At 39.2% G+C, this 20,302-nt stretch overlaps 1 protein-coding gene across 3 annotated transcripts in view; it reads left to right on the forward strand.

The window, feature by feature from the left end:
- Ptpn14 (protein tyrosine phosphatase non-receptor type 14) overlaps window positions 1-20,302 on the forward strand; it is a 175,275-nt gene that overhangs the window by 43,680 nt on the left and 111,293 nt on the right. The window contains exon 1 of one of the 3 annotated variants that reach the window (XM_048809392.1): window positions 15,807-17,582. The exons of the other annotated variants lie outside the window; for them this stretch is intronic. The gene's annotated coding sequence lies outside the window, so the exon portion shown is untranslated. Of the gene's footprint in view, window positions 1-15,806; window positions 17,583-20,302 lie in introns of those variants that run through there. 3 annotated transcript variants of the gene reach the window in all.

Here is a 20,302-nt window from a genome sequence, read left to right on the forward strand (position 1 = left end):
TTTTTTTTTTTTTTTTTTTTTTTTTGTGGTGCTGAGGATTGGACCCAGGAGCTTGGGCATTTGAGGCAAGTACTCTACCAACTGAGCTATATCCCCAGCCCCTCTACCTTCCTCTCTACCTGCTCCACCTGAGTCCATCTTGTCCCAGGCTTCTGAGAGTATTTTTCCAGTGTTCTTGCTAATTGTCACAGATGTATCAACAATATGGGCACAGGTAAGTGAGGATGTGTTTCTTATTTGGGTAAATATTCTGTAGGGAACTTTCATTCTTGGGGACTTCCTCACACATGCATTAGGATCAAATTCAAAACAAATAAATTGGAATTGTGATTCATTGCCTAGAGTGGGGAAATGTCACACACAAAGAGCAGCATGAAATGCTGGCAGGTAGAAGTGTTTGCCCTTTCCCCTCCTCATGTGGCTGGTACTGAAGTGTGGCCAGGGGCAGGAGTTCCTGTCGGAAATGTAATGGCTTTTGAAGTTGAGTTTCCTGTAATGTGAACAGTGTTTCTGTATTTGAGACATAAAACAAAACTGAGTATTATTTTCTTTTTAGGGGCTGTCTCATAGCAATTTTTTAAAAAAATGTTTATTTAGATTAGCAATCATGGGGTAATGACAAACATGATGCAAGATTTTTGACATTCCAAGGATTGTACTGTAAAAAGTCTTCGTTCCAGTTCTATTTTGTAAACTCCAGGTTCCCCTCCTAGAGGTCAGTTGCTAAGAAAGCCTTGCATTTCAGTATAGATAGGGTCTCCTCATTCACTTTTCTGTTAAAAACATACATTATCCAGGGTGGAATTTTTAGATTATTTCCAGATTTTGCAGTTACAAAGAGTTTTCCCACTTGTGTTTGAATCTTAGAATAAATTCCTGTTAGCGGACTGGCTGGGTCAAAAGATATAAACATTCATAGTTTTAATTGAAATTACCAAATTGCTTGATGGAGAAATTATCCACCACCAACATGTTGTGGTGTGTTGTAGACAATTGCCTTTCAAGGCTTTTTCTTGGAAATAAGAATTTAGGAATTTTAAAATATACATATTTAGGTCTATAATATGTAAATATGTATGTATGTATTTAGATGTTTCCATATATACTTCATTATTGGGTAATCATATTTGAGATTCCTTTGGAAGCAAGTGGAAATTTTCAAACCCTGAGAGCTATCAGATTGAGAAAATAGGAATAATACAGTAACTTGAGGAACTTTTGGTTTCATGTCCTCTCTTTCTTATTTATGCCCTTGTGAATTCATTTTAGGCCCAGCTTAGTCTTGCCTTCTTCCATGTAATTTTCTATAATTATTGTAGCTCTCTTGACCTGGGACAGCAGTTAGAGCCTGTACTGCATAATATGCTTTTCTTAAAATCAATCTGTGTCACGTTTGTGTACTACATTTGGAAAACTGTGATTTTTAGAATGGAAGAGCAAAGAGGGGTTTAACCCTTGACCTTACCATATGATTTTTATCTAGTGCTTGTGACAGAAACAATAACATTCAATAAATACTATCCTTGTGTGTCTTAGAGCCTCCTCAAACACTCCATGATAACATTGTAAGCATAATTCTTATTTTTCTGAATATAAAAGTAATACTGATCATTAGAGGAATTATAAGAAATACAGGAACTTTCAGAAAGCAATAATAAAAATGACTCAGAACTCTACTAGTTATGAATAATCACTGCCGTTGTTTTTTGGTCCCAGGTGGTTGTTTTCTAACCTGCTTTATGTTGTCATTAGCCACATAGGAGTTTAAAATTATTCAATAAAATCTGTTATAGTTTCTTAATTTTGGAACTTTTTGGGATGGGGCGGGGCAGTGCTGGGGATGGAACCCAGGGACCTGTACACAGTAAGCAAGCCCTATACCATTGAGCTACACCTCCAGCCCCTAGTTTTGGATCTTATTTAGCAAAAAAAAATTCCCTACCTTCAAATTTATAATGTGTATATATATATATATATATATATATATATATATATATATATATATGTATATATATATATATTTGCGCACTTCAGTGATTTTCTTACAAAGACTGAGCTAGGTTGATTGAATGACTGAAGTCTATTACCTTTCCCCTGTAGTTTAATTACAGAAACCAATGTATTTTTATAGGATTTTTGTTTACCAAAACAATTCTGAATACTCAAAATCAAGTTATAGATTAAACTGAAACACAATGATGAAAATTCACCTTTTGTAGATAAATTGTTTTTTTAAGACTTTCAAAATCTCTCTCCAGCTGGCACTGAGGTTAAAGTTTTCAAATAATGTTTCCTGATTACCTTTGCGCATCTAGAATTTGAAGGGGAGGCATAAAGAACACATAGATGTCATCCAACCAGCTCTGCTTTTATCTTGGGGGGGAAAAAAAGAAAAAAAAGAAAAGGGCAGCCACTGAGCTGCAAATCTATTTGAAGTGTTGGGAGCAGGTAGGTAATAGTAACCTATTTCCTCCCAGGGGTGGCTGTGTTTGGTGGTGCATGTGGTCAATGTTGTGTGGGGAGGACACTAGAATTCCCTGCCTTTGGGTCTGGGCTGGGTGGGGTCCAACCATTGCTGCTTCCAGTGCTATCCTGTTACAGTAATAAAGTATGTTCCATATTTTGACCTTCTGCTCTGGAACACTTTGCACACTATTATCTCACATTTCCTCTTGGATACCTTTCTCATCTGTTCACTGGCATCCAGTTATGCCGAAGCAATGCTGCAGAACATAAATATTTTTGTTAAGAACTGAAGTACATTTTAAAATCTGTGAGCACAATACTGAAGTGGAAAATTACTGAGCACATTATAAGCTCAGGACCGAGAATGTCAGGAGAGTTTTGTTTTTATGTTTAGAAAAGAAACACAAAGTGATGTTTGTTGGCTGGTGTGAAGAATACTTTAAAGCAGCGCATAATTGTTTAGAGAAGTCTTCTTCCCCCTGCCCCATCTTAATTTGATAAGTGTAGACTTGTCTAAATACCTTTTCTCTTGCAGTGAATTAGCAAGACCCTGTCTCAAAAAGGGTTGGGGATATAAATTCTCACCCATTTTTCTTCCTCACCTTAATGGTATTCATTTTTTTTTCAGAAGATAGTAAATAAATTTAGTTCTTAATATCACCTTTCAAATCTCCCTTTTATTTCATGAGGGTTGTTGTTTTTCTTTTTTTGGGGACTACATTTCCCCTAATCCTAATAACCATAATTAATAGATAACCCACCTGCATTTATTGGAGTGCCAGATACTTTGGTGACATCTTTACATGCATTACCTCATTTAATCCTTCTGGTAACACTGAATGTGTTTACTATGATTTTCATCTTACAGATGAGGAAACTGAGGCTCAAGGAGGTTAAATAATTTGCTTAAGATGCTACAGTTACTTGAAACTCAAAATTAGTACACAAATTCAGGACTCTGTTAGGTCAAAGTCCAAGCTTTTAGCTATTGTAATTTCTTTAGATCTTTTCATCTTAATGAGTAACTCAATATGTTTCCATCTCTTTCTGAGATGAGACTAAAGGAGAAAATCATCTTGCTGCTCACAATCTCAGTTCTCAGATAGTTGTGTCTTCAACCAAAGCAATTTCAACGTTAAGTAACCTCTAGGTCCTGGTCAGCTTTGTGAGTCAGATGAGAGATTCCAGCTCTTTCGGGATCCCCTTCACTTAAGTGCTTTTGTGGTAGAGGTGATGCATGGTCAGCATTGCTGATTATACCTTGCTCTTCTTTCTTATTGAATTTTGTCAAGGAACAGAGCCACCCTGTCACCTCCCTTCCATCCTTCCTTCCATCCAATAATGCACTCATGACTCTCAATCCTTACAACCATCTCTGAGAGTCCACTCTTCCTTTAGATTTTGAAACATTTGTTAGCTTTGGTTTCTCTGCTTTGTACAGGAAAGATCCTTATTTATATGAATGGCTTCTCAGCATTCTTTCTTTCCAGCCTTGCAGAAAAATGAGCAGTTCTAACTTTTTTAAAAGTTAGTGGAACACAACGGGGATTGTTTAATCAGTTGAGTAGCTCAGCAGGTAAAAAGAAATATGTTCAGGGCTTACTCTCTTTTAACCAGAAAGCACGGAAGCATATGTGTCACCAGCCTCTGGAGCCATGGGGAAAATGAGCTCCTGAACCAGAACTGACAAGAAGACATTGGTGAAATTCTTAAGGTAAGGAAGAGGAGGCAGAGGGTCTAAAAACAGGAGAAGGGGACAGGTGTCTCCATGTAAACTGAGTGTCTCAACTTCAGAAGTTGTTCTCATTTTCTCTAATAGATGCTAATAGGAATGTAGGAATGTTTATAAAAGATCATCCTCAGAGTGGGCACGGTGGCACACACAGCTATAATCCCAGTGACTTGGGAGGCTCAGGCAGGAGGATTGCAGGTTCTGGGTCAGCTGCAGCAGCTTAACAAGGTCCTAAGCAAATTTGCAAGACCCTGTCTCAAAAAGGGCTGGGGATATAGTTCAGTGGTAAAGTGCCTCTACTGGGTTCCATCCCTAGTACAAAAAAAAAAAAAAAATCCTCCTAATATAATATTCTGCCAGTATTTCAGAGTTGAGCAGCTCTTGGCCATATCATTATGACCTCAATTGTAAAGCTATTGTGTATAAACTGGTTCTAGTGTGGACCAATTTTTTACCTTATGTTATCTTCCCTTATCTCCCTGATCGCACCATAGATCACAATTGTGGATAAAAGATAAGTTTCCTATTTTATCTTCTCTGCCAATCACTACCTATTCATTCTGTTATGACAACTCTTTGTTAACTGATTAATTTCTTCTTCATCTCCTGGAGCCCTTTTTTCTTCTATTTTCTTTTTTTAATGGGCACATTATAATTATACAGAACGGTGGGATTGGTTATAATATATTCATACATGCACACAATAAAACAGTATAATTTGATCAATTTTATTCCCCAGCTCTTGAAGCCCTTCTTACCTGCAAGTTCTTGAATTTGAAATTCCTTTCTTTAGTCACTTCTCCCAGTCCATCACTCCCATCACTCTGACCATTGCCTTCCTTGCTGGTCTCCCCAGTCAGAATCTGGTGGGCAAGTCCTTCTGAACCTTCTAGCACCTGTGACTTCTCTGCCCTCCAGCCAGCCCAGATTTGCACCGTCTGACTTCCAAACATGCCTTATCTTTTTCCATTGAGACTCCAAATCTTCAGAATGAGTATCCCTCACTCCCAAAACCACCACTGCCACCACCACTGCTTGCTTGAGTCCTGATAGGCACAAAGAACAGACTGGGTCTCTTTCATGGCACCTTCCTCATAGCTGCCTGACAGGTGTCTTAACTGCCCCTGTGTCTACCACCCCTAATAACACACTGTTTATCACCCATCTCTTGTCACTCTAAAGGGAGCCAGGAGAACCTTGTCTTTGAAAACATCATTATGACACTTTATGTCACCCATCAAATGTCACTATATATATCTGCAACTTATCTGATCCTCATTGGGGTCACACAAAACTAAAATATTTTATAGAAGTGTTAAGTGAATTACACTGTCAAAATTAAATCAGCATTGCATGTTCACAAATTTTTAGGGTGTTTGTGGATCCTTGGGGTTCAGTTTACAAATGCTGAATCTGCAGGTGACAAAGATTCAGACCAACTTTTTACTCATTTTTGTAATCCTCAAAGATTTGTTTTTTTCTTTTTTCTTTTCGTGGTGCTGGGGATCAAACCCAGGGCCTCAGGCATGCTAAGTAAGTGTTTTCCCACTGAGTTACATCCCTAGTCCCCAAAGTTTCTAACACAGTATCCTGCCTTTAGTAGGTTTTTGTTAAATGTGTCCTCATTAAATGAATTACTAAATACCACATTGTAAAATAAGATCCCATCCCAGAATAAGTAAGTAAATAGTAAGTAAAATACGGGGTAGAAAAGGGAAATTCTCTATAGGATAGGCAGCCTGAAAATTGAAGAGACTAATTAGTCTTTATGAATAGACTGAGTAATCTGTATGTAACTATAAATGCTATATTTGCTGCATATCACATAACACATCTTTGTCTTTAGGTTAAGGTCTAGTGTGGTAAAACTGTTTTTGAGAGGCGAGGATAAAGAGGCAAGATTCAAAGAATGGAAGAGAAAAGGTGGAAGCTTTCTCGGGTGGGCTATTCAGATGAACTAGACCTTGGGGGAAGTCTTCCTGCGTCTCCATGCTCTATCCAAGCTCTAACCTAGCCCCACCTTGCTTAGCTTCCTGGATTAGAGCAGATGGGGCTCCTTCAGGGTGATCTGGCTGTAGATTCTGCCTCTAATCCTGTAATTTCTTTCTTAAAACCAACTTTCTAGCTGCTGAAGTTCTTATTATAAGTTTAGAGGGGGTCCAGCTGTGCTTTCTAAAAACCCTTGAATAGAACTTGGGATGCTCAGGCGGCCCTGGCAGTCTGCAGTCACTGTAGAGCCTTCCCTGGCACTTTAATCCATGAAGCAATACTATATCACTGCATCATGAGAACACAGAAAGTGAGGTTTGAGTTTAGAATTTCCCCACGTCCTACACAATTGCCATAATGAAATTTATATATTTTTGAAAATGTAATTTTTAAAGAAAAAGTAATTTCTAAAAGGAATTTTGCTGAATAGAGGGTTATGCGCTATCAAGCAAATCATATTTCTTAAAGTGGCATAAATATAAGTTTGGACATCTTTCAGGTATTTCCATTTATATATGCAAGTGGGGAACACTTCTGTTGTCTTGTTTGGAGTCTAGGATGTTTGATGAATGTGGCATGAAGTAAGGCTTTTGCCTACGTAGTTTTACTTTGATCCAGTAATCAACACTGATATAACTACTGAGAGTGTTCTGTTAAAGGTAAATGACACAGTAACAATTGCTTTATTCTGAGCAAGTGCATCAGTTCCTAGGGAGAAAAGGTTAAATTTAAGATTATGTGAGAAACATTTTTTACCCCTCCTAGCTTTATAGAAAAAACTAAAGTATCTTTAAACGTTTACCTCTGGAAGAAACTTGGACTGGTTGTCACAAGTTCCCCCGCCCTATAACCAGTTATTGGGAGGGTGGCCTTGTATTTGTTCACAACCTTGGGATTAAAGGGAAAGAGGAGCTGGGTACCAAGAGCAAAGTCCCTTATGATCATGGCCTTAGTTTTTGACTTGTACTTTATTACTAATAGCTAACATTTATCACACATACTGTAGGCCACTTACTGAGCAAAGCTGCTAAATTTGAGTTCTCTGAATAGATTTTTGAGCTAGATACTCCTGTTAGTTTTTATTTCATAGGTGAGGCAGTGAGTCTCAGCAAGGTCTGAACAAACTGGTCAAGTTGGTAAGGTACAGAGTCAGGACTTGAATTCAGGCATGTCTGGCTCCAGAGACTGTCCTGGAATCAGGTCTTAGCTTCAGTTCTCTTGTCTTCATTCATTTGCTCAGCCATCTGATATAGGTGATTTGAAGCCTGCTGTGAATTAAGCTGTTTTTCATCTCCCATTAAAGAATGGATCCTCACTAGATGATGAACTTCTTGAAGACAAAAGCTAGGAAGTACGTAGCACTCATCCTTAGATCTAGTGCCTGACATCTTTTAGCTTCTCAGTGAAAATTAGTTCTATGGATGAAAGCTCATGGTATTCTAGAACATTCTAGGTATTTGGCATTTTAAGAAGACAGTTGGTAGAAAAAACAATAAGGTTTATAAAGGTGCCTTATTTGGGTACTTGTAAATAATTTTTATGTGCCCAGTTGTGATCCTGCCCTGTTTTGTTGCTTTATTGATTTTGATGTTTTTGTATACTTACATAGAGCGTTGTTTTTGGAGATGATTAAAGCATTTTATGATAGGTGGTATTTATGAGAATGTCCAGCTGTGTCTGTCTTAAAACTGTTTTGTCCCCACTGTCTAGTATAGTGCTTGGCATTTTGTAGGGACTTGATAAATATTTGCAACATATGTTTTTAATTTTGTTATAATTAGTTACACATGACAGTAGAAAGCATTTTGACACAATGTACACAATTGGTGCAATAACTTTTTAAATAGAAATTTTATTTTTTTATTAAAAGTGTGGATCAGGTCATTGTTCTGAAATGTAATCTTTCTATTTTTTTTTTCCCATACTGGGGATTGAGCTCAGGAGTGCTCTACCACTGAGCTATACAAATAGCCATTTTTATTTTTTATTTTGAGGCAGGGTCTCACTAAGTTACCCAGGCTGTCCTCCAACTGGGGATCCTCCTGTCTCAGCTTCCTGAGTTGCTGGGATTATAGCTGTGTGCCATCGTGTTTTGCCCTGAAATGTAATCATAACAAAACCAACCATTTGACTTCTCGTTGATTGTTTTTGGCCTATAAGGAAGAAGATTGCCTGTGGTCAATACAAAATTCAGTTTGAGTCTGAGCGGAGATTATCCTGTATTTAAACAGTTGGCTTATGCACTGCATGGTGTATTTAGAACTTGCCTGCTCTTCTTGTGTCCTTATTGGGTTTTTTTTTTTTTTTATTGTTGTTGTTCTTGTTGTTTTTTGGTTCTGGGGCTTAAAATTGGAGCTGCTTTACCACAGAGCCACATTCCTAGCACATTTTATTTTTTGAGACAGGGTCTCATTAAATTGCTTCGGATTCCCACTAAGTTGTGGAGGCTGGCCTTGAACTTGCAGTCCTAAGAACTTTGGGCTGCATGGATACAGCGTACCAGCTCTGTACTGGTGTCTGCTCGGTATGTTGAAGGTAGCTTGTAGCATCTCTAGGGAAGCCGTCCTGCAAGGGTCTCCCCTCAGATGCAGCCATTTATGTTGCCATTGGTTGAAAGAGAATGACATTGACAGCATTTACTCTTCCTTGGCGCCTCACAGCAGGCTCCTTCTACCCACCCAGCTTGTCTTTTAAGATGCTGCTCAGTGTGTTATTGCTTCACGAAATCCTTTCAAACATTTTCCTCGCACTGTTTGCAAAGGATAAGTTGATACTTTTTTCCTGTTGCTCTTGCACTTGGATCTTACCATCTTTGACTCACCTTCTGTAATTCTAGTCTGTCTGGGTCTTGAAACCCCTCATAAAGTGTTCCCTGCCTCCTCCGCCTTTCTTCACTTCACTTCACTTTCTGCATCTCTCCTCTTTTCCTGTCTCCAGTCATGATCCAGTGACTTCAGGGGGTACCTTGGAAAACAGGCATACTCTACTAGAATTTGCTTTTATGCTGGAATTGGCTGCTGAGGAGCAGGAGCAGAGCGATTTGGGTTAATTTCTGCACTTACCGTTGAAAATATAGAAGTATACAGGTTCCCCTCCCCCCTGGTATTTGTTATTCTGTTGGTAGAATGAAAAGAAGATGCTTTGGGGAATCTCACCAAGTTAACATGCAAAGGTATAAGGTAGACATGTCTGGGCGACATTGGGCTTTTCCAGATTTACAGAGTTATGCCAAATATAAAACTTGGGATATGCCAGTTTGTCATGTAAACATCTGAGAACCTAAGCATGTTTTGGTTTATATTTTCACCACTACAATATCAAGATTGGCCTGTGTCCACTGCTTAAGGGGAGTGTGAGGGCTCAGGGAGGTTGTTTTTGTTGTTTGATCAGAAGGGGAACAGTATTAGTAAATGCCAGTGGGCAGGTGTCCAGACTGGAGGCAGGCACACATATGTACTGAAAAAGACATCGATTTCCTGCCTCCTACTCCCTCTCACCACAGTTCTTTTCCTTTATATTCTGGACCCTAGGTGACCTAGCAACTTTGTTCCTATTGTTACAGCCAAGTTACTCCAAAGGGTCCATTTTCCTACTGAGGCAACTCTTTTTATATAATATTGGGGTTGTGACTCAGTGGTAGAGCGCTTGCCTCACATGTGTGAAGTACTGGGTTCGATACGTAGCACTGCATATAAATAAATGAATAAAATAAAGGTTCAGCAACAACTAAAAAAAGAAAATAATGCAAGTTGGTCTTGACTGTAAGGAATACTTTCATTAGTAGAGAATTACTTCTCTTTTTCCCTCTATGATGAATGGAAAAGTTGTATTCAAGTGTGATGTTATGGCAAATGGTAGACAACATAGCCTATTGGAGACAGCATGGACTCCCGTACTAGCCAGTGTTATCTTAGGTAACTTACATAGACTCTGCAAGCTTCAATATACCCATCTGTAAAATGGGGATAATGCCTAATAAGGGTTGGGGATGTATTAGAAATAAGGTATGCACAGGGTTCAGTACGGAAGAAATTCTCCAGAAGTGGCAACTATAGTCTTTGGAAAAATTAAGGCATGATTTGATGCTGTGAACACTGACTAATCATAACTTTTTGATATTCCCTGCCACACACATACACACACACAGTGATACAGATCATGTTGGTGTCAGCATCTGTAGAAATCTCTGCTCAAGGAATCACCACTTAAATGTAAAAAGGCCGGTTGTCTTCAGCCTGGGGGTCACTCTTCTTCATGGATTTGGTCTAGGTCCAACTTTTGCAGTTACATCAGCCTTCTCTACTGTTCCAGTGGTGGAGATGGGGAGCTGTAGGTTTACGGCAATTAAGCTTTGGATTTCTCTTTAGGTCTGCTTCTCCCAATTCAGTGTCCATTGGCTCTTCTTTATTCACCTCAGCAATTCTGTGAAGAATTTCTTACCTTTTCCCCAGGGACGGCTTGCACCTGGTGGGTACCCACAGATTCCCTAAACTGAGTGTGATGCTCCTGCTTTCTCCCTTGCAGTCAGAGTTCCAAAGCCTTCCTTCAAGGTATCCATGGAGAGTCTTCCTAACCTGAGAAATGCTCCTGTTTGCTGAATCTGGGAGATTCCATGGTGCATTTAGTATTTGGCAGCCTCCCGGCTCCTGGGGCAGACCTGAGGTCCAATACATGCTCTAAAAAAAAAAAAAAATTATGAAATATAGTAACTGCTCAGTAATGCTACCTGAGATGACAGTGATGATGGTGGGCATTAAAGGACTGAAGCCAGTTTGGGCTCTCATTTTTCCCCACCACCCTTCTTCCAGTATAATTAGCAGCACTAATGCTCTGGTAGGCTCGGTTAAGTGCTTTCTGTTCAGCATAAATATGTAAGTATTGTTTGCTGCTTAAGTCAAAGGTGGTGTGTAGGTGATGTTTTCTTTTTTGAGCCCATTTTTGTTTTTCCTTCAATGAGGAAATGCCTCACCTTTTCATTTGCTTGGGTTTCTTTGAACATCTGACTAAGTCTTCCCACACACCTCCCTCCAACTGCTTTGTGAATCGCCTGTCATAGCTTTCCTCGTGGTCCAGCCTTGGCAGAGCATTTTGACAAGCCCCCCCACCCCCCCGCCCTCTGCGCCCTGCTCGACTCCCGTTCCTACNTTTGTAAAATATACTGACTCCACTTGCTACTCTTATGCACTACTCTGCTATTTATATACACTATTATTAATGTCATCCATTTCCCCTTGAATGTTTTCTTCTTGAGAAGGGCAACTTGGAGCCCTGTGACTTCCGTTCCTATCTGCACTGGGAGGGGTACCACTTCCTTATAAAGACATTAGATAGTTCTCCTATTTTCTGGTCCCTTCCCAGCTCACAACCTAGTCAGTTCCTAGTGCCTCGTCTCTCAAAGTTAAGTGCCCAGAAGGCCCATTGGACGGGGTCAAATTTTACCCCCTGTTTGAGTTTTGTAGTGTGGACTTTTCTGAAGTCTTGTTTCATCTAGGCTTTGTTGAGTTGGAGTGATTTTTCAATTAGGAAAAAGGTGACAGCATCTTCATTTCACCATTTAAACCTACCCATCTCTAACTTTTAACTCTAAAGTTTCTAATTATTGGCCAAATTAAAGTAATAAGCAAATAAGGAATTTAATAATCCTGGATATCCCAGACCCATTTTCTTCTTTCTTTTTTCTTTTGTCCTATTGTTCTTCCTTATCTGATACAAAGGAGAGCCTGCTTACATTCTCGGGGGCTGTCTCTAGTGTCTATCTCTAGTGAGAGAGCCTTTTCTTCAAATGCAGATTTTTATGCAAAAACAAAAACAAAAACAAAAGGTCTGTTCTGAATAATAAGTCCATCTCTGTGAGGTAGCTTTTCTCATTTTAATATTGCAATTTAAATAAGACAAGGAGAATTTAGAGGTAATAGAGAACAACAGAGATAATTAAAGGGTGAGGAAACAGTGCTTCAAAGGAGATGGTAAGAAAGGAAGGGTTATTTATGTTGGGAAATATGAGGCAGGGAGTGTCCTCATAAGAGCATTAAATATAAAGGTGAAATGTAGGGACAGGGGCTCCCAGTTGCCCTTCTCAAGAAGAAAACATTCAAGGGGAAATGGATGACATTAATAATAGTGTATATAAATAGCAGAGTAGTGCATAAGAGTAGCAAGTGGAGTCAGTATATTTTACAAAGAAGTTTGAACTCAGTGAAGATGGTTTCTGGGATGAGCTGTCAAGCTGTAGCCACCTTGAGTAATTTTTCTTTGATGTGTTACTACAGTATCTAAAGGTTCCAACTTAGCCTACAAGGAACTAAAAACTACATTACATTTCTTCTGAATCAATTCATCTCCCTTGAGAGTGTCCAGGCTTAGATACTAGAAGGAGGTCTTCATTCTTCACTACTTGCGTGTTTTACCTCACCAATCTGAAGTCCATGCTCTGTGCTTTTGAGAGCTAATAACTTCATATAGTTCCAGCATTTATGTGAATGAAACAATCATATGCAATTTTGAGATAAAAATATTTAAATCTTTATTCTTGCCTGAGTTTGCGTCTCCTGTTGTTTCTGCTGAAAGTATTATATTTATGTGAACTACAATGTTCTTAGGCATAAGCTTTAGCTAAAACCTCTCCACACTGGGAGGTCTTGTTCTTTTGCTGAGCCATGTTCCTTTGGCATCTCCCTTTTTCCTTCATATCTTTGTAGATTACCCTGAACCCTAGAACAGTCTCCAGATATTTGGTTGGTTGATTTGCTCTGACCTCTTCCCTGCTGCCCAATGTATCTACCATACTTGTTTTTTAATTCTTACCTAGCATTTCATAGGACTTGGTAGGCAGAAAAGGGCCCCTTATCTTGGCCTTTGGGAATATCACAATCAATATTTCTGTGCTGTATGAATAATATTGTTTGAGGAAGCAAGTTATTTAATGTTCAGGCCTAATAATATTTTCTGTAGTTACCACTTGGTGGAGGGCAACATGTTTTTTTTTTTTTTTTAACTGTCCTTAGAACACTGCCTCTGAAGTTGTGGTGCAGTGGCTTAGCCATTGGAGCTACTGAGAAAAGGGCTTGCTGACATCTTTGATGGTTCATCCCACCCCAGGCTATATGCCTGAGAGTCACAATTCCCCAATTTATTGCAGACCTGGTTTTGGGAGGCATTCTGCCTCTTAGATTTTCTGTTACAAGAGAACACTGAGACATTGATACATTCCTTTCTTGAATTGAGATTTTCTTTTATTATTTCTGCCATCTTTAGAAGCCATGCTTAAGGGCTGAAGATGGAGCCTTAACTGCAGACCTGATGGACTTGGTTCCTTTGATTCCAAGTTTGTTCCCTTTCTTTTTTATACTATGCAGCTCATTTTATTTTATTTTATTTTTTTTGTACTGGGGGTTGAACCCAGAGGCACTCAACCACTGAGCCACATCCCCAGCCCTATTTTGTATTTTATTTAGAGACAGAGCCTCACTGAGTTGCTTAGCGCCTCGCTTTTGCTGAGGCTGGCTTTGAACTCATGATCCTCCTGCCTCATCCTCCCTACTTGCTGGGATTACAGGCATGTACCACTGTGCCCAGCTCCCTATGCAGCTTATTGAAGTACTTGGGAGAACACATATTTCAACTATTTTATAAGTAAAGAAATGGAAGTCGTAGCTTTTGCATTTGTCAGCAATTTAGGAATATGCAATATGAAACTTGTAAGTATATAGCTTTATGTAGCCTTCAATTTGATAAGGGTCCTTAAGAGTCTAAAGAAAGAACCAGGGCTAGGGGTGTAGCTCAGTGGTAGAGGCCTTACCTAGCATGTGCAGAGGGCTTGGGCTTGATCCCCAGCACCATTAAAAAAAAAAAAAAAAGTCAAAGGCACAGGCAGATCTTTTGATAGTGAAAATCAAAATAATCTAACATTCCAACAATAGAGCATGGTTAAATAAATGGTGATTATTCAGTAGAATATTGTGAAAGAACTTAAAATTATTTTTTGAAAACTTTTATATGAGAAAATAATACAATTAATGAAATATATTCAACTTACTACAGGCTCAATCAGGTAAATAAATTAAACTTATACTTAATTAACAGAATGACAAAATATGCAAAAGTTTTAAAGTGACCTTCTGGGTAGTGACATGATGGGCTATTTTTATATTTCTCTTTTAGTTTCATGTAGTAATTTCTGATTTTTTTATAATTTGCTATCAGAAAATACTAAATATTATCAAAAAATTTTAAAGTAATAGAAGATTGACATTTCTAATGCCAATAATTTAAAAGATTGAAAACTCTTCCAAGTTCCATGGTTTTATTGGTTTTAATCAGTTCTGATTTTGAAAAAGAATGCTTGATCCCAAGTTATTTTTGTTTTTCTTCTGGTCAACATATGATTGTATGTGGTACTCAAAGCCATTTAGTAAGGGGAGCGTTCTGAATATTGTTATTATAAAGGGGCAGATATGGCAATCATGCATCTTATAGTATAGCTGGGCTTTGAGCCAGCTTCTGCTACCTGATAGCCATGGAACTTTGACCAGGTTATGTAGTCTCAGTTTCCTTATCTGTAAATTGTGATTGTGAGGATTAAATGAGATAATACGTGTAGAAGTCTTTAGTACAATTCTTGGCACATAGCAATCATTAAGTTTGATTATAGCTGGAATGACAAGTGGTGGCTACTATATTATTACCACGTTGAAGAAACACTTTTCCCCAAATTCCCTTAAGTACAGTATTTAGGAATGGCAGATGTTAAGTGATTTAAATTTTTTTTTTCTAATACAATGTTAACTTGAAGACTGTATAAAGTAGTGTTTCTCCTCTGTTCCTCTTCCCTCTGAGGATGGAAATGCTCTCATGACCTTTTCCAAGCTCATATTGATATAAACACATACAAGATGACTGGATTTTTGCTGGTTTTGCCCTACATATGACTTTGCAACTTTTTCTACTTAAAAGCATACCATGGGAGTTGCTCAGAGTCAGTATTTGTTGAGAACTGCATGATGCTGAAAGTTATTTGGACATAACATACAGGTTGCTATAATTTCTCACCCTCTACTGCAGTCATTGTTTGCTGCTGCATCCTTATGAACAGTACTTAAGATTTGTTGCTTTTATTTCTAATGAAAGTTTCCCCAAAGTGGCATTGCTGAGTCACAGTATGTGCTAATTATAGTGCAGAAGGACTTGGGATGACAAAAGCAGTGTAAGCTTTGTTGATTGCTGCCTCCATACAATCTAAATGGAGAACAGATATGTATTTATTTTCCCAGTTTTTAAAAAAACTTATGTAGAAAATTTTTATTAAAGGGTATTTAGTTGCAGGGATGTTTGAAATCTTAGCATTCTGAAGCATAGGTATAAACCAGAAGAGCAAAGGGACGCTTTGAATTAGGTTTACTCTATGTGGTATTTGCTATGTTTATTAGATACAGATTTGCTAGAAATTGCGCATGCTTTAAGGTTTTTTGTTTTGTTTTGGTACTGGAGAATGAATCCAGGCACTCAAACACTGAGCCACATCCCCAACCCTTTTTTTGTATTTTATGTAGAGACAGGGTCTCACTGAGTTGCTTAGGGTCTTGCCAAGTTGCTGAGGCTGACTTTGAACTTGAGATCCTCCTGCCTCAGTCTCCTGAGCTGCTGATATTACAGATGTGTGCCACCACACCTGGCTGTCTTAAATTTTTGCAGTGTTTTAGACCTAAAAGACCCACTTAAAAACTCAAGCAATTGACATTTGCTTTCCTGTCCCTGTTGTGCTAACACCCTACATGGGTGCAGAAGGCAGTGGAGCTATCCCTGCAGACAGCACCCACCTCCAGAGGCCCAGGCTTGCTCAGCACTGATGCTCACTCTTCTGAGCAATCTTCATGTTGAGGTTACCAATGGTAACTGGAATGATAGACACTAACTGTGTCTTTACAGCAGTGAGCCACCTGCTACAGGTAGACAGGCTCTTTTTCTCTGTAAGGTCACTGTGAACTACTTGGTATAACATAAGTTTTTCCAAGTGCCCACTTAAGTAGTGTAGGGTATGTGTCTTTACAAGGCAGGGGACAGAGAGAAGAAAGGGCACTTGAGATGGGTCTGTGCTGCATGTGTGTGCATGTAGTCTACATGCAATAAGTAGCAGGACTATGTCTGTTTAGAAGCTTTGTTTTCTTTCATTAGCAATTAGCATTTGGTTACATCAGTTGGGATTACATAGCTCTGTAACAGCTGACACTAGTTCATACCTGTTTTCATTCTTTCTTGCCCCTGATTCAGCTTCTTGGCTCTTGTGCAGTGATTGCATCATGACACTTCAGAGCTTGCTTGGTCATCTCCCTGACTTCCCAAAGTGGTCACAGATCTGAAACCCACCCTGTCACACTTCCAACTCAGTGGGATCTGTAGTTGCTTGCTTTGCTGTCACATTTTGTGTCTTTATGATGAATAGCTTTAATTTAAAAATTGTTCTGTAACTGGCTTTTTGAAAGTTTGGGGTACAGGGCAGTCTGTGTGTTTCCTTAGCTTTACTGTCATAGTCAGTGAAATAGCAACTGCAATGATAATGGCATTGATTTCAAACACGTAACTCATGCTTACCGTGTGTCAGGAATTTAGATACAGGTTCAGCTTCCCTAATCTGAAAATCTAAAATGTTTGCAAAACCCAAAACTTTTTGAGCGTGATCATGATGCTGCAAATGGACACAGTTCCATGCCATGAAGCTTTGTTTCATGCACAAAATTATTAAAGATATTCTGTAAAATGACCTTCAGAGACTGTGTACAAGGTGTATATAAAACATAAATGAATTTCATGTTGAGACTTAGGTCCCAGGTCCAAGATATTTAATTATGTACTCTTCCAAAATCTAAAGGAAAAACAAAACCAGAAAACTGAAGTACTTTTGGTCCCAAGTATTTTAGATAAAGGTTATCTCACTTGTATTCTTAACTGATATATAATTGTCCCAGCAACTCTATGAAATGAAAGTGATGAAGCCGTGGTTATGCAGTGGGTAAATGACATTCATGGAAGTGACTGCATCAGGGTGAGCCTTGCTTGTGGGGCTGGAGAAACCTATGAGCAAGCGGGCGACATACCCAGGGAAGGTAGTAAGTACTAGATGCTCAGACCTAGACAGAATTGGCAGAGTTGCTTGGCCGCTACTGACTGTTTGGATAGGAAGTGACACGGATGAGTCCTCCCATCCGAGAGCCCTGTACCCATGAGGGAAGTTGAGGGAACTCACTCAGGCATGGGCAGGAAGGAAAAGGAAGGGAAAGGGAGGTGTGGAAACGTTGCTGAGGGAAGTCACAGGCAGCCGGCTCTCACGAAGAGTCCCTCTCTTCTCCAGTTCTTTCCCTTCTGGATGCACATTTCTGCAGGAGGGTGAAGCGAATTAAAGGTGTGTTTATCCTCCCTGAGTTTCCTTTGCTTTAGGTCATATGCCCAGATTGCAAAACCTCTTTGATTGCTTTTATGATTGTGTTTTTGAAGATGGTTTTTGAAAAAGAGGTTCTGTGTAATGTACTTGGATTTTCCCATGTGACAACGCAGGATGCTACAGTGGGTGGGAAGCCATCTAGGGGAGAGGCACTGGCAGGGTTCTGTGGCTGGAATGGGACCTAGATTCTGTTGCTGCCTCTGGATAAAGCATCTTAGGACTGAACTTGCGTCCCAGCCTTATAGTCCATCTCTGCCACATCTGGATAACATCCACTGTGGGTGCACAAAGATAGACTGCAGATGCTGTGTCACAGCCTTGTACAATGCAGTTCTTGCTATTGTCATTGTTACTTTTCTTTCTTTTTTTAAAAATATTTTTTAGTTGTAGATGGACACAATACCTTTGTTTTATTTATTTATTTTTATGTGGTGCTGAGGACCAAACCCTGGGTCCCACATGTGCTAGGCAAGTGGCTCTGCCACTGAGCTACAGCCCCAGCCCTCATTGTTACTTTTCTATCACTAGGTCATAGCTTTTGACTCCCTTCTTTGTAAAAGCAGCATGATTCATTGTGTCAGAGAAAGTGTAAGGTTCTAAGCTTGACTGTTGTTGGTCACTGTATGATCTTGGGCAAGTCCTTTCACCCCTCCAGCCTCGGTGCCCTGGTTTGTAAAGTGGGATCATAGAAATAGCCCTCTTATAGGATGTCGGAGATAATGCTTAGCAGAATGTCCTGTCATTTTGTCTGCTTGATAAGTGAGGGTAGTCTGACACTTTGGGGCATCTCCCCTTCTGGTTCTTGTTATGATTAGTCTGATATTCTAGGACACATTGTAGTGGGTGTGTAGACTCTGACGGCAAAAGAACTGAATTGGAGAGTTGCAGATTCCACCTTCTCTCAAAGAAGGGTGGGGTGTCTCAGGACTAAGCATTCCTGGCATGAGTAGACAGAATACTCATTTGAGAAGTAATCCAGGGTCAGGTGTTCTCCTGATAGCTTTGATTATGTAAGCTGCCTAGGAAGAGGCCCATACTTACGCCTGGTGGGCTTTTTTTTTTTTTTTTTTTTTTTAGCATTTTAAACAACTTATCTCTTACATATTTAAGAATTTTTTTTCCTGCTGTCAGTTTGATCTATCAAAATCCATGCTTTATTTTGGAAGGAAAAGAAGTTTAAGTTGGAGGCAAAATTTGGACCCCTTTTTTCCTGTATTATACTTCTACAAAGTGGGCACTGTTACCTATTTTACCTGATCACTCTAAAAGTATCATTTAAGAAACATTTTAATAAAAAAAAAATCCGGCTTTTTATCATGGGAAATTTCACATACATGCAAAACAGACACGTAGAGAATGGAGGTGATCTCTGATACGCTGTCTTCCAGCTTTGACTCTTGTCAGCTTATAGCCAGTGGGGCTTCAGCTATACTCCTACTCTATTACTGTACTGTCATGATTTTTAAAAGAAGATCCCAGGCAATAGTTTATCCATAAGTATTCAAGATGTACTTTGGCTACCTTAAGAGAAAAGTTTTACTAATGTAAGGTAAAAAATGAAGACTTGGATCCATACCGTGGGAAAATCAAAAATCAAGTATCTAGTAGTCTCAAGGCAGTAATCCTCAAAGCAAGGCATGGGGAAGTTTTTTGTTTTTTTTTAAACAGGGGGCTTTCCAAATTTCTTGTCCTCCCAGAGGATCACTTCTTGCAGCCCCCCATACCCGCCAAGTGGAAAATCATGGCATGTGATGGTTCATGGAGCTGGTTTGCCTCTGTTAGAGGACTGTAAGACAGAGAAGCAGGGGCTGGGGCGGTGGCTCAGTGGTAGAGCACTTGTCTAAGCACTTGTGATGCCCTGGGTTGGATCCTACAACACCACATAAAAATAAATAAATAAAGCAAAAGTATTGTGTCCAACTACAACTAAAAAAGAAATATTTTGGGGGGAAAAAAAAAGACAGAAAAGTGCCTTGTATGGGGAAAGTGGTCCAACATAGCAGAGCCTTTACCTCTTCAGGAGCCTTTTTCTTCTTCTTCTTCTTCTTCTTCTTCTTCTTCTTTTTAACTGCCATGAATGGGACTTATTTTAAAATGTATTTGTTTTCTGTCTTCTTACTTAGATTATGCTACTTTTCTAAGATGCACCTGGCCATAGAAATTAGCCGATTGTATAGAAATTAGAATAAATTGCTTTTTGTCTTGGAAGCAATCAGGAGTCAGCATTGTTGAGTCTTGCTAAGTTGCCCAGGATTATGCTGCATATTATTTAATTGTTTATATTTAATACAGGCAATTTTGGATACAGCTTTCCTTGCTGTGGAAATGTGTTTATTTTTATCATTTACCCTGTCACCTCCCTTATTGCCACTTGTATTGTGTATTACCGTGTTTGTCTATGATAGCCAAACTTGTCTCTTTGAAATTTGCAAAGGGTGCTAGAAAGCAAGGTCAAGGAATTCACAAGGAACTATATATAAAATTAGAGAAAATGGACCAAGAATATATTTCCGTTTCCCCAGCACTGTCTGTGATGCTGGAATCTAGGATGTCGCAGCCCCATTTCTCAGTTTTCAGCTACATGCTGCCTAGACTGGTTGCGTTGTAGCCATCATGTGTAGGTGATGTATCATCATACAGGAGAGTAGCAGAGCAGAAATCTACGTCTCCTAATTTCAAAT

This window comes from Marmota marmota, unplaced genomic scaffold, assembly GCF_001458135.2.
Source record: "Marmota marmota marmota unplaced genomic scaffold, marMar, whole genome shotgun sequence".
NCBI lineage: Eukaryota > Metazoa > Chordata > Mammalia > Rodentia > Sciuridae > Marmota > Marmota marmota.